The sequence below is a fragment of the Triturus cristatus genome, chromosome 11 (genome assembly GCF_964204655.1).
Source record: "Triturus cristatus chromosome 11, aTriCri1.1, whole genome shotgun sequence".
NCBI lineage: Eukaryota > Metazoa > Chordata > Amphibia > Caudata > Salamandridae > Triturus > Triturus cristatus.
The window spans coordinates 440,408,241-440,418,873 of NC_140594.1; the positions used below are offsets into that span (position 1 = coordinate 440,408,241).

At 45.1% G+C, this 10,633-nt stretch overlaps 1 long non-coding RNA gene across 1 annotated transcript; it reads left to right on the plus strand.

Moving 5' to 3' along the window:
- Positions 1-9,693: 9,693 nt before the first annotated feature.
- LOC146784414 (uncharacterized) lies at positions 9,694-10,257 on the plus strand. The gene is made up of 2 exons (XR_014970834.1): positions 9,694-9,740; positions 10,160-10,257. It is a non-coding gene; the product is annotated as an uncharacterized LOC146784414 (long non-coding RNA).
- Positions 10,258-10,633: the final 376 nt, after the last annotated feature.

Sequence of the window (10,633 nt, forward strand, 5' to 3'; positions counted from 1 at the left end):
AACCTGAGGAAGTCTTCCCGGACCACACAATTCCTGGAGTATCCCGATACCAACTGAGACAACGGAAAGAGCCTGCATCGTCGAAATAGACTGGTTGAGCAACCTCCCTGGGTTAGTGAAACGGAATGCCGATGTGGCAAGGGGGGGATCAGTTCTGTATAGTGTAGCGACACCCGTCTTGACCCTCGGTGAAGAAATCAACGGCTGCCCAGGGATAAGAGCTCCAACGATTGTTTTCAACAATAAGCTGATCATGTCCACAATGAGATCAACTTGTGCTATAGGGTTTGTTGTTGCTATGGTGGCTGTAGCAGTAATAACCTGGTTCATTGAGAAAGTGGCTCCTGCTCGAGAACTTTTGACCGCCACTACTCCAGTATCACTTGAACACCACTACTTTACGCTTCCCTACCATGAGCAGAAGCATCGACAATCCTACTTAAATAATACCTTTATCCAGATGTTGCATCATACCCATAATGCCACAAATACTACCAACTGTTGGGTGTGTGGGTGATACCTGCACATCAAAAGAAAGGAGGAACACCTTTTATTCCTCTTCCCTTTTCTCATAATGGTTCTTGTCAAGCTTGGTATGCGCTTTTGTTTGCATCTGGAAGACGCACAGTAGGCGGGCTTCTTTTTCGCCTCAATAAAGTATGCTATCAAGATAAAGATGGTTATCCTCAAGCCAAAGGGACCAAATGGGAATGGGAAGAGTATCAACCGGACAATATTTCAACGCCATATATCTTCACAAATATGAGAACTTTTACCAGTAATAAACAATTTGTGATTTCTGTTACTAGAGCTAAAGCAGATTTATGTGTAAGCAGTATTGGAAGAATTCCAGTGGGGTAAAGCTAATGTACTGTAATTCTGTCTATTGAAGGTATAAACAATAGCACTTTCATAGCCTCACACAATACTTATTTTATCTGTGGTAGCCACGGATATTATCAATTACCTGCTGGGTGGTCAGGCGTGTGCTATGTGTCCTTTCTATTGCCCCCTGTGTTTCTGGCACCTGCATCGTATCACCGGGACCTTAAATTATTTAACGATATCTCTAGAAATAGATACAAGAGGACAATAAGTACTGACGAAGTAGACCAAACTGATACCACTCTGCAACAATATGTTGATTTTAATTTAGGTTTGTTCTCCTTTGTGGGTGCTGCATTAAACAGTAGGAAAGTAAGACGATTAACTAGAGTTGTGGAAGCTGTTACCAATCAGACAGCTATGGCACTTGGGAACATTACGGAGGAGCTGCAAATTGCAAGGATTGTAGCTCTCCAGAACCGAATGGTCCTAGATGTGGTTCTGGCTGATCAAGGTGGTGCATGTCGCATCATCGGTAGCAGCTGTTGTGTAGTCATACCGGATCACTCGCCTTCAGTATATGACGCAATATCAAAGCTGCATAAGATTGCTGCAGAAATGTATCCAGAGACTGGTACTTGGACTCTGGCTGGATGGTTTTGGACTCTCGTTTCTGCTTGGGTCTGGAAGTTACTAACTATCCTGTGTATAATTATTTCGATACTTTTTACATGCTGTGTATGTATCCAATGTGGTCCAATGCTTTGCTCTATTTGCATTTCTGTCTGTATACCTGTCAAAAGGAATATTGCAGAGACAAAGGCCCAACAAATGTTGAATAAAGAAGTGGCCGAAATAATGCTAATAGATGTACGGGATGCATATTTAGATTACCCCAGAGGAACAGATGTCTTCAGCTAATGCTAAAAGGGTCGTCTGTTGTAAATTGGCGGCGATTGGATTAGCATTAGCGGAATCCATCTCATATTTAGAGGCTATCTTGTCCATTTTGTGGAATCCATTTGTATTTCTGGCAGCCATTTTGTCTGCCATGTGCTCACCAAGAGCTGTTTCCTTCTTCACTGTTGTTTACCCTTGTGTTCTGTTTAAAGGACTGGCTATACTTAGACTCTGCTACTCTGCACACGCGCAGAAGAGTCTAACTGTCCATGCATCTGTTTTTAGTCTGTAGCTGTCAGGTTGTTTCTACCAGAGTCAGCAACTGCTAGCTCCTCCTTTACTGTTGACTGTGCATTTCTGTATGACCATCTATGTGCATAACTCTTCTCATGTATACTTGTACCGCCTTTTTTCAGCCCCTGTGTGCGTATAAAAGGACCAAGCTCTTTCTGTTCAGTGTGCTACTTCACTCAATACCGAAGGGTGCTGTTTGAATGTAGTTCCACCTCATGAGGTTTATTAAACTTTGTATTTTCTATTCCAGTTTCTGTGCCAACTTCTTCCTATTGGTCTGAGGACTCTGTGCAGAGAAGGGCGAACCCCTTGCACTGGTAGGCCTAGCTGAGGCCCACTTCTACACCTGTGTTCCGGACAAGAACACAGGCTCTTATTGAAAAAAGGGGTGGTTGGGTAAAACCTTGTACCCTGGGGCGGGGACCCCATGGAACCTGCCACATTGGACTTGGTTGAGAAGAGGGGTCCCTTGGGTACCCCCATGGGCTACTGTTGTACGTCTACGGATGAAGAGGGGTCAGCAATGTGCCCCCAAAGACTGATTCCCGTAGCCGCTTCATCGCAGGTAAACCAAATCAGAACAGCTTTCCGAATCGTTCATCGTAATCGCCCGTCCGGAAACTGTGTCTATAGAGCTGTACGAATTGGCTCCGAAAGACTCGGAATGTCCGCATACCTTTCGGAACTGATTCTGACTGCTCGAACTGTTTCCAGGCATCGTACTCGATCGTTGGGAAATCTGTACGATTCGGTAGGAAACAAAGGTTCCGAATCGGATTCAGCAATACCGAATCCCATCTGGAGCCCTTCCTAATGACATCGTATTCAGCCTCTTTGTAGTAAATGTTCTATTGGAAATGGTGAATAACCAAAAATAGTACATTTACTACAAAGTGTACAAGTAAATTTAAAAGGGTGGATTAAGTTGCATGTAAATTTATCTTTGTGAGTAGGCCCTCTAGTCTGGTATTTTGCTGAGCTTTAAACACCTGTTAACATGGAGCCCACTGGTCTTCGAACAAGGTGATGTAGACAGGGGACTAGCAGATTTGCATCCCACCTCTCATAAATTCCATGCTGCTTCATGGAACATAAATCCAGAGATGTATTTATTTATTTTTGGATTATGTTCCTCGCAAAGTAAATGTAAATTTGTCAAAGAGTATCTAAAAAGTGGCCGGCAGTCATATTTATTTCCACATGGCCACTACCAAGGCCAGATATGTGTAGTGCTGGTAGGGGTTGATGGTGTCAGACAAGAATGTTTTCAAAATTAGGATCTGTCTGAAGGGCTTGCAGGGCCAGGCAAGAGACATTGACATGTAAGTTGTGCAAAATGAAAAACAAAAACTGCATTTCAAATTGAAATGAGATTTCAAATATAATTACAGAGGGGCTGTAGATTAAGGCTGTGCACATTAGGTACTAATGTATCGTAGACTGGGTGAAGGCCACAGCTGACAACCAGGGCCGTTGTGCTGTGATCTCAGAGGTCAGTGGATGAAGTTGCTGGGTGTGGTTGTAAAGTGCAGTATGGAGTTTCACAGAGGTCACTCTTCAATTCAGTGGTCGACAGAACCAACTTCTTGCTCTCTTTCCTTTGCAAAATCATCCTGATTGTCCAAACTTACCACTGAAGAGAGCTTACAAGATCTCTGGTCCATTTGAATTACTGTAATGAAGTCTAGTATGCCCCCCTAAAAACTTATTATCAGTCAGCAAAGAGTTCAATATCTGGCAGTTAAGATATACCTGAATTCTCAAACATTTACTCCATTATTCTGGCCCTAAAATCACTCAAATGGCCCATTGTTAAATTGAGGGACTTGTTCAAAACTAGATGACACACAACGGCTCTCATTACGATGAGAGCTGGAAAGCCTCCGACTGCAGATCAGAGGTTTTCACAGCCTCATCGCGGTTTCAGTTTCGACCACTGCGATGCAGGCGTTCGAAACTGAAAACGGCCTGTCATTCTGGCTCAGGAAGCTCATCGGACAGTCGGAGGCCTGTCCGTAATCCCTATGGATGGCGTTTCCGCCATAGGGATTACGATGTCGGTTTTCGACAAGGTTCCATGTAAGGCTTTCAAACATCGAAAGCCTGTCGGAAACCGACATTGAGGGCCCCTAGCAGAGCCCCTTCAGCCTGCGGACTCCGGTTGGGGGATAGGTGCCCCCCTGTTAATCCCTGCACTGTGTGGCAGGCACCCTGAGGTGCCTGCCATGCAGTGCAGGGATGAACAGATTCTCCCATAGAGCTTGTGCTATGCCCGCTTCAAAACCATGAATTTCCTGCCATAATCGGGTCTATTGGCATGCATGATAAAGCTATAGGGCTCGAGGCAAAATATGAACCACTGTTTTGCTTATTTTTTCCATGAGATGACCTTGGTTTTAGGTACTGTGTGAAAGTTGTGCTTTTTAAGCTTGAGCACATTTTAAAAGAAGAAGAAGGTCGGGCCAGAAAGTGAAGCTGACCCTAGGGGGGACCGCAAATACTCTACCCTGAGGGCAGGACCCTGTAAGGGCAGGAGCTTCAGAAAAGCATGCATGGCGTTGGCTGGCATGGTTTAGAGTAACCAATAGGATGGAAGGGGTGCAGCCTTGACAAGCACAAAAGTGGAAGCGGATAGTAGCAGGCACTGTAGCCTGCATCATCATGTTGTGTCGTCGGGCCTGGATGGCAGCCGTTGGGCCCAGAGCATCTCGGTGAAAGATTGTTGCGACGGAAGCGTCTGGCGAGCTGAACAGGAGTTGCAACCTTACCGCCAGCAGGACACAGCTTTCTCCAGAGTCCGCGAACATCATGCTGCAGCTGACTCAGAAGCTCGGTTTGAGGGATGCTGTCCCTGAGCTTGTGGCACCTGCTGACCCCCCAGCTGATCAGATGCAACGGGCCTCACAGTAGCACAGCGGCATTGCCAACAGACTATGCGATTTCAGCGGCAGGCGCTGAGGTGCACAAATAAACACACAGCATCACACCAGGCCTCGCACCCCAGTGGCATCCCCAACAGAGCTATTTGGAGGCCGCATGAAGAAACACACGGCATCACTGGCAGAGTGGCGTGCCTTCTCCACCGCACAAAGCTGGGCCACACCAGGAGAAAAAATACATAATTTGCAGAGCACTGTGCTTCCCACGCTGCACAAGGAAACACATGCGTCATGGCAGGTGACCGGGGGAGTGCAGAGAGGGCGGCCAAGCGGCTACAAGAGCAAGGAAGGGCAAGATGGGGGGGCACCAGGCGGCGGGTCCTTCTCCCATGTGCAGTGCCCGATGAAGAGCCGGCAGACAAGGGCCAACCAATAAGGAGTATAAAAAGCAAGAAAACAAAAACTCAAGGCACTCATTTAGCAAGCAAAGATGGCTCTGGGCCGGCATGGTCATGATTGGTCCCTGTAGCAGGCTCTTGGTCGGGCAACAAGAAACAGGGCCGGTGGCAGCAAAAGCAAGCAACAGGCAAAAGGAAGGCAGGGTCCAGAGGGAGCTCAGCATAAGATTTCCTATGCAGCAGGGCATGTAGCCAGAACGGTGGCCCATGCAGAAATAGGCAGGAGTACAGCTCACCTACAAACAGTAAAGGGTTCGACAGTGATAAGATGGAGCAGGATGTCAATAGGCATCGCGGGGCACCTGGTGCCAACATGGACGTGCCCAGTATAAGCGGACTTTGCAGGCAACCAAACACCTTAGTGTCATGGGCACCTGGAGCCTACCAAGCAGTGCCTGTCAACGACTGCCTGTCCAGAAGGCACACACCTGGAGCTAACATGGCGGTGCATAGCCACGGCAGCGTACCAGTTCCCTCAGCAACAAACAGTGAGCATTAGGGGCAGGTCATGGTAAGAGAGGCTAGTGGGTTTGCAACCACGGGCACAGGAGGGGCGGGAGCAAGGGCAGATGCAGGTGCAGGTGCAGCAGCAGGCATAATGAACTATGGTATGCAGATGAGGGTTATGAATTCCACATGACAGTCCCCCCTCGGATTTTCCTCACTATTTGGACCAGGGCCAGCCAGGGCAAAGGGGTGGGCAATGTATCAAGCCTTATCACAGGGAGCAGCCGGGTTACATGGCTGGCACAGCCACCCAGGGCTCAGAAGTGGTGGTGACGTGCTTACATTACACTCTTTAGTATATGGGGCCACCATAGTGGCCAAGGCAAGAGTTGGTGGACAGCCCTACTGTGGAAATTCACCGTATGCATGGCACATGACGGGATGTTAGCCTGGCACATGGCCAATGCAATGGATACAAGGACAGGTACTGGGCAAACCCATGATGCTCAATGTTAAGAGCTGGGACAACAGCACAACAAACAATGCGGCGCAGCATTCTGCACAAGAAATACAGGGACAGGCCAGCAGTGGGGGGACTGGTACAGAGCCTATAGCAACAGGCCTATAGCAGATGTCGCAGGTGAGGCAAACATACCCAAGGCATGGGTGGAGGAGCAACACAGGGCAGCCAGCGGCAAACCTGCGACAGAAGACATCAGACCTTTGCCAAATCAATCCACCCATTATAATGCGTGAAACAGGGTTAGCCAGCCTGGTCTCACTGCCAGTAAAAGAAAGGATATAGTGAAAAGAATGTTTTCGTTAGTTACAGTACCCTCTAGGGTATGCTTTGCTACTAGGGCCCTCACTTCAAGCCTCCTTGGCCCCCGATATCTGACAACACAAGCAGAAAGTGATCGACTTGGAGGACTGGGCATGGCACAGCAGTGTCTTTTTTTTCCGCATCCCCAAGAAAATGGATCCCACCAATGATGTAAGGAGCCTACTGACAGATAAGCTGCCACGCCTGCTCAGTCTGACTTTCTCCCACCTGTTCACCCACCTGTTTGAAGGATTTACTCCAGAATACAGTCCAAAGCCAAACTGGAGAGACCACAACTGATTATAAATCCTTGTAGTAGTGAGTCAATTTCCCTCTCTCTGTAGTAAGGAATATCCAGCCACTTGGTAAATCCAGAGTATTCTTTATTCGTGGCAAAAATGAACATGAACAGCCAACACGTGTTTCGCCCCTTTGGCACGATTTTGGCCAGGGCTTTCTCAAGGCTGTACGTGAGGAAAAGAAAAAGAACAAGAAAAATGAGTCCAAAAGGAAAGGAGTTTTATTAAGAAGAAGGAGTTTTTTAAAACACCCTGTGAAGACTTCGAAAAATAAGGTTGAGTATGTGATGTTTAAGAACCCGTATCCATAGATAGATGCCGATGTGACGCATTCCTTTCGAATTATTGTGAACAGGTTAGTATTGTTTGGTTCTCCTCATCGATTAGAGGGTATTGGGCTTGGTAGTAGTAAGTACGTTGGATTGGTTGCATACAATTCTGATAGAAAATCACGCATAGAATGAAGTGGCAACATATGCAGGGAGAGAGTTACTACACCAGAGAAGATTAGTAAAGGTTGGTGAGGTATGGGGTCAAATGCAAGATGCAAGATTGAGATGGATAGATAAGGTCAAGTTTATACCTTAGAATTTAGCTCAGAACAGTTTCCCGTATGCTTCATCTCGTTTTTTCATTTTTTCATTTTTTCAAAGGTTACTGTACAATACAGGTAAACCAGCCTCTGCACAAAATAATATATATATATATATGTAGTAGCAGGATAAGAACAGGGGAACATAGTAGAAAAGGAGGAAGGGGAAAACATTTTTATGAAAGAACCAATCAGTACAAGAACCGCCCGGTGTTTGGTGGTCAGATATTAGGCTATGCATAGGCATTGTAACGATCGTAATTGCGTTATTAGTCACATCTCTTAAGGTTATTCCAATAGTTCAATCCAGAGAGTCTAACAACAAACGATTTGGGCGATAAGGATTTGGAGAGTAAACAAACTCGTTTAGATGACATGGCGTAAGCCCATGGAGAGGGTTACGAAACATGCAGGGGACCCAGGCTTAAGCTATGCTGTTTTAAAGAAACGTCTCCATAAGGCTAGTTACTTACTGTCAGGCTTGAGGATCGGGATCTAGAAGGGATTCCCGTCACGAATATTCTTCGACGCGGTATATTCGCGTTATGGTCCGCGGCCATCTTAAAGGAGTTAGTGCGGCCGGTCACGTGTCTGTTGCGTTAGAGAAAGTTATTTCAGCGCCATCTTGTAGTGCGGTCGTATTTGCAAGAAAGGTTCCATAACTAAAGTGTGAATTATATATTGAAGTCAAAAGGATAAAGGCTACAACTTTTTTATCCCACTATTAGTTTCTCATCGTCCTAACTTCGCTTTTAGATTTGCGCGACCGGCTATAGAGAATTGCTTAGTTGGTCAGCGCCATCTTGTAATGTGGTCATAAGAGTTGAAGACTACAAATATTACATTTCATTGAGTTGGTTTCTCATCATCCTAGTTTCGATTATAAAGTTTGGGCGGCCGGCTGAGGGGGATTAATTGGTTAGTTATAATACTTTCAATCAGCTCCATACTTGTCTAAAAGTTTCTTCCCACTCAAGAACACGTAAATAAACGAAACAAACTATATAATTATAATCTAACAGGGATGCATATCCAATAAATTATAAGGACCTAAAAATCCTCTGCACACGTAGTAATTGTCCCCATGACTTATAGACCACATACCAACAATTTGCCTAACTTTATATTGCTCCGTCTTCATACCAAGATGGCGCCGGTGGCTCTAACAAACTAGCAGTATTAAGAAACATGATGACTAATGCAAGTCTCTCCAGTCGGCCGCCTCATCCCCATACTAAGATGGTGTGGGGATCAACAAATAGAAAGTATTATAACTAACCAATTAATCCCCCTCAGCCGGCCGCCCAAACTTTATAATCGAAACTAGGATGATGAGAAACCAACTCAATGAAATGTAATATTTGTAGTCTTCAACTCTTATGACCACATTACAAGATGGCTCTGACCAACTAAGCAATTCTCTATAGCCGGTCGCGCAAATCTAAAAGCGAAGTTAGGACGATGAGAAACTAATAGTGGGATAAAAAAGTTGTAGCCTTTATCCTTTTGACTTCAATATATAATTCACACTTTAGTTATGGAACCATTCTTGCAAATACGACCGCACTACAAGATGGCGCTGAAATAACTTTCTCTAACGCAACAGACACGTGACCGGCCGCACTAACTCCTTTAAGATGGCCGCGGACCATAACGCGAATATACCGCGTCGAAGAATATTCGTGACGGGAATCCCTTCTAGATCCCGATCCTCAAGCCTGACAGTAAGTAACTAGCCTTATGGAGACGTTTCTTTAAAACAGCATAGCTTAAGCCTGGGTCCCCTGCATGTTTCGTAACCCTTTCCATGGGCTTACGCCATGTCATCTAAACGAGTTTGTTTACTCTCCATAACTGGAGAATAAATACAAAAATCCTTATCTCCCAAATCGTTTGTTGTTAGGCTCTCTGGATTGAACTATTGGAATAACCTTAAGAGATGTGACTAATAACGCAATTACGATCGTTACAATGCCTATGCATAGCCTAATATCTGACCACCAAACACCGGGCGGTTCTTGTACTGATTGGTTCTTTCATAAAAATGTTTTCCCCTTCCTCCTTTTCTACTATGTTCCCCTGTTCTTATCCTGCTACTACATATATATATATTATTTTGTGCAGAGGCTGGTTTACCTGTATTGTACAGTAACCTTTGAGAAAATGAAAAAATGAAAAAATGAGATGAAGCATACGGGAAACTGTTCTGAGCTAAATTCTAAGGTATAAACTTGACCTTATCTATCCATCTCAATCTTGCATCTTGCATTTGACCCCATACCTCACCAACCTTTACTAATCTTCTCTGGTGTAGTAACTCTCTCCCTGCATATGTTGCCACTTCATTCTATGCGTGATTTTCTATCAGAATTGTATGCAACTAATCCAACGTACTTACTACTACCAAGCCCAATACCCTCTAATCGATGAGGAGAACCAAACAATACTAACCTGTTCACAATAATTCGAAAGGAATGCGTCACATCGGCATCTATCTATGGATACGGGTTCTTAAACATCACATACTCAACCTTATTTTTCGAAGTCTTCACAGGGTGTTTTAAAAAAACTCCTTCTTCTTAATAAAACTCCTTTCCTTTTGGACTCATTTTTCTTGTTCTTTTTCTTTTCCTCACGTACAGCCTTGAGAAAGCCCTGGCCAAAATCGTGCCAAAGGGGCGAAACACGTGTTGGCTGTTCATGTTCATTTTTGCCACGAATAAAGAATACTCTGGATTTACCAAGTGGCTGGATATTCCTTACTACAGAGAGAGGGAAATTGACTCACTACTACAAGGATTCATGATTTTTTAAGGCCATAGAGATCCAGTGCCTTGAGTCTCTTCCCCCGAGAACACAACAACGATTTCATCCAAATTCAGCAATACTCTCCAGGACCTGGGATCCCTGGGCCTCAGAACTCTAAATCACCACAACTGATTATAGCCTGTTTTCTCCACCATGAACAGGTTCACCACAACTTGTCGGCTGCCAGTAGTCATGGTCCTTACAATGTGGATGGTCACAAAGTGCAGATCACTGTGGATTTCTCCACAGAAACACCTGCCAAATGGAAAGCCTTCCTGCAAATTAGACCATGAATTTTAAATTGGACA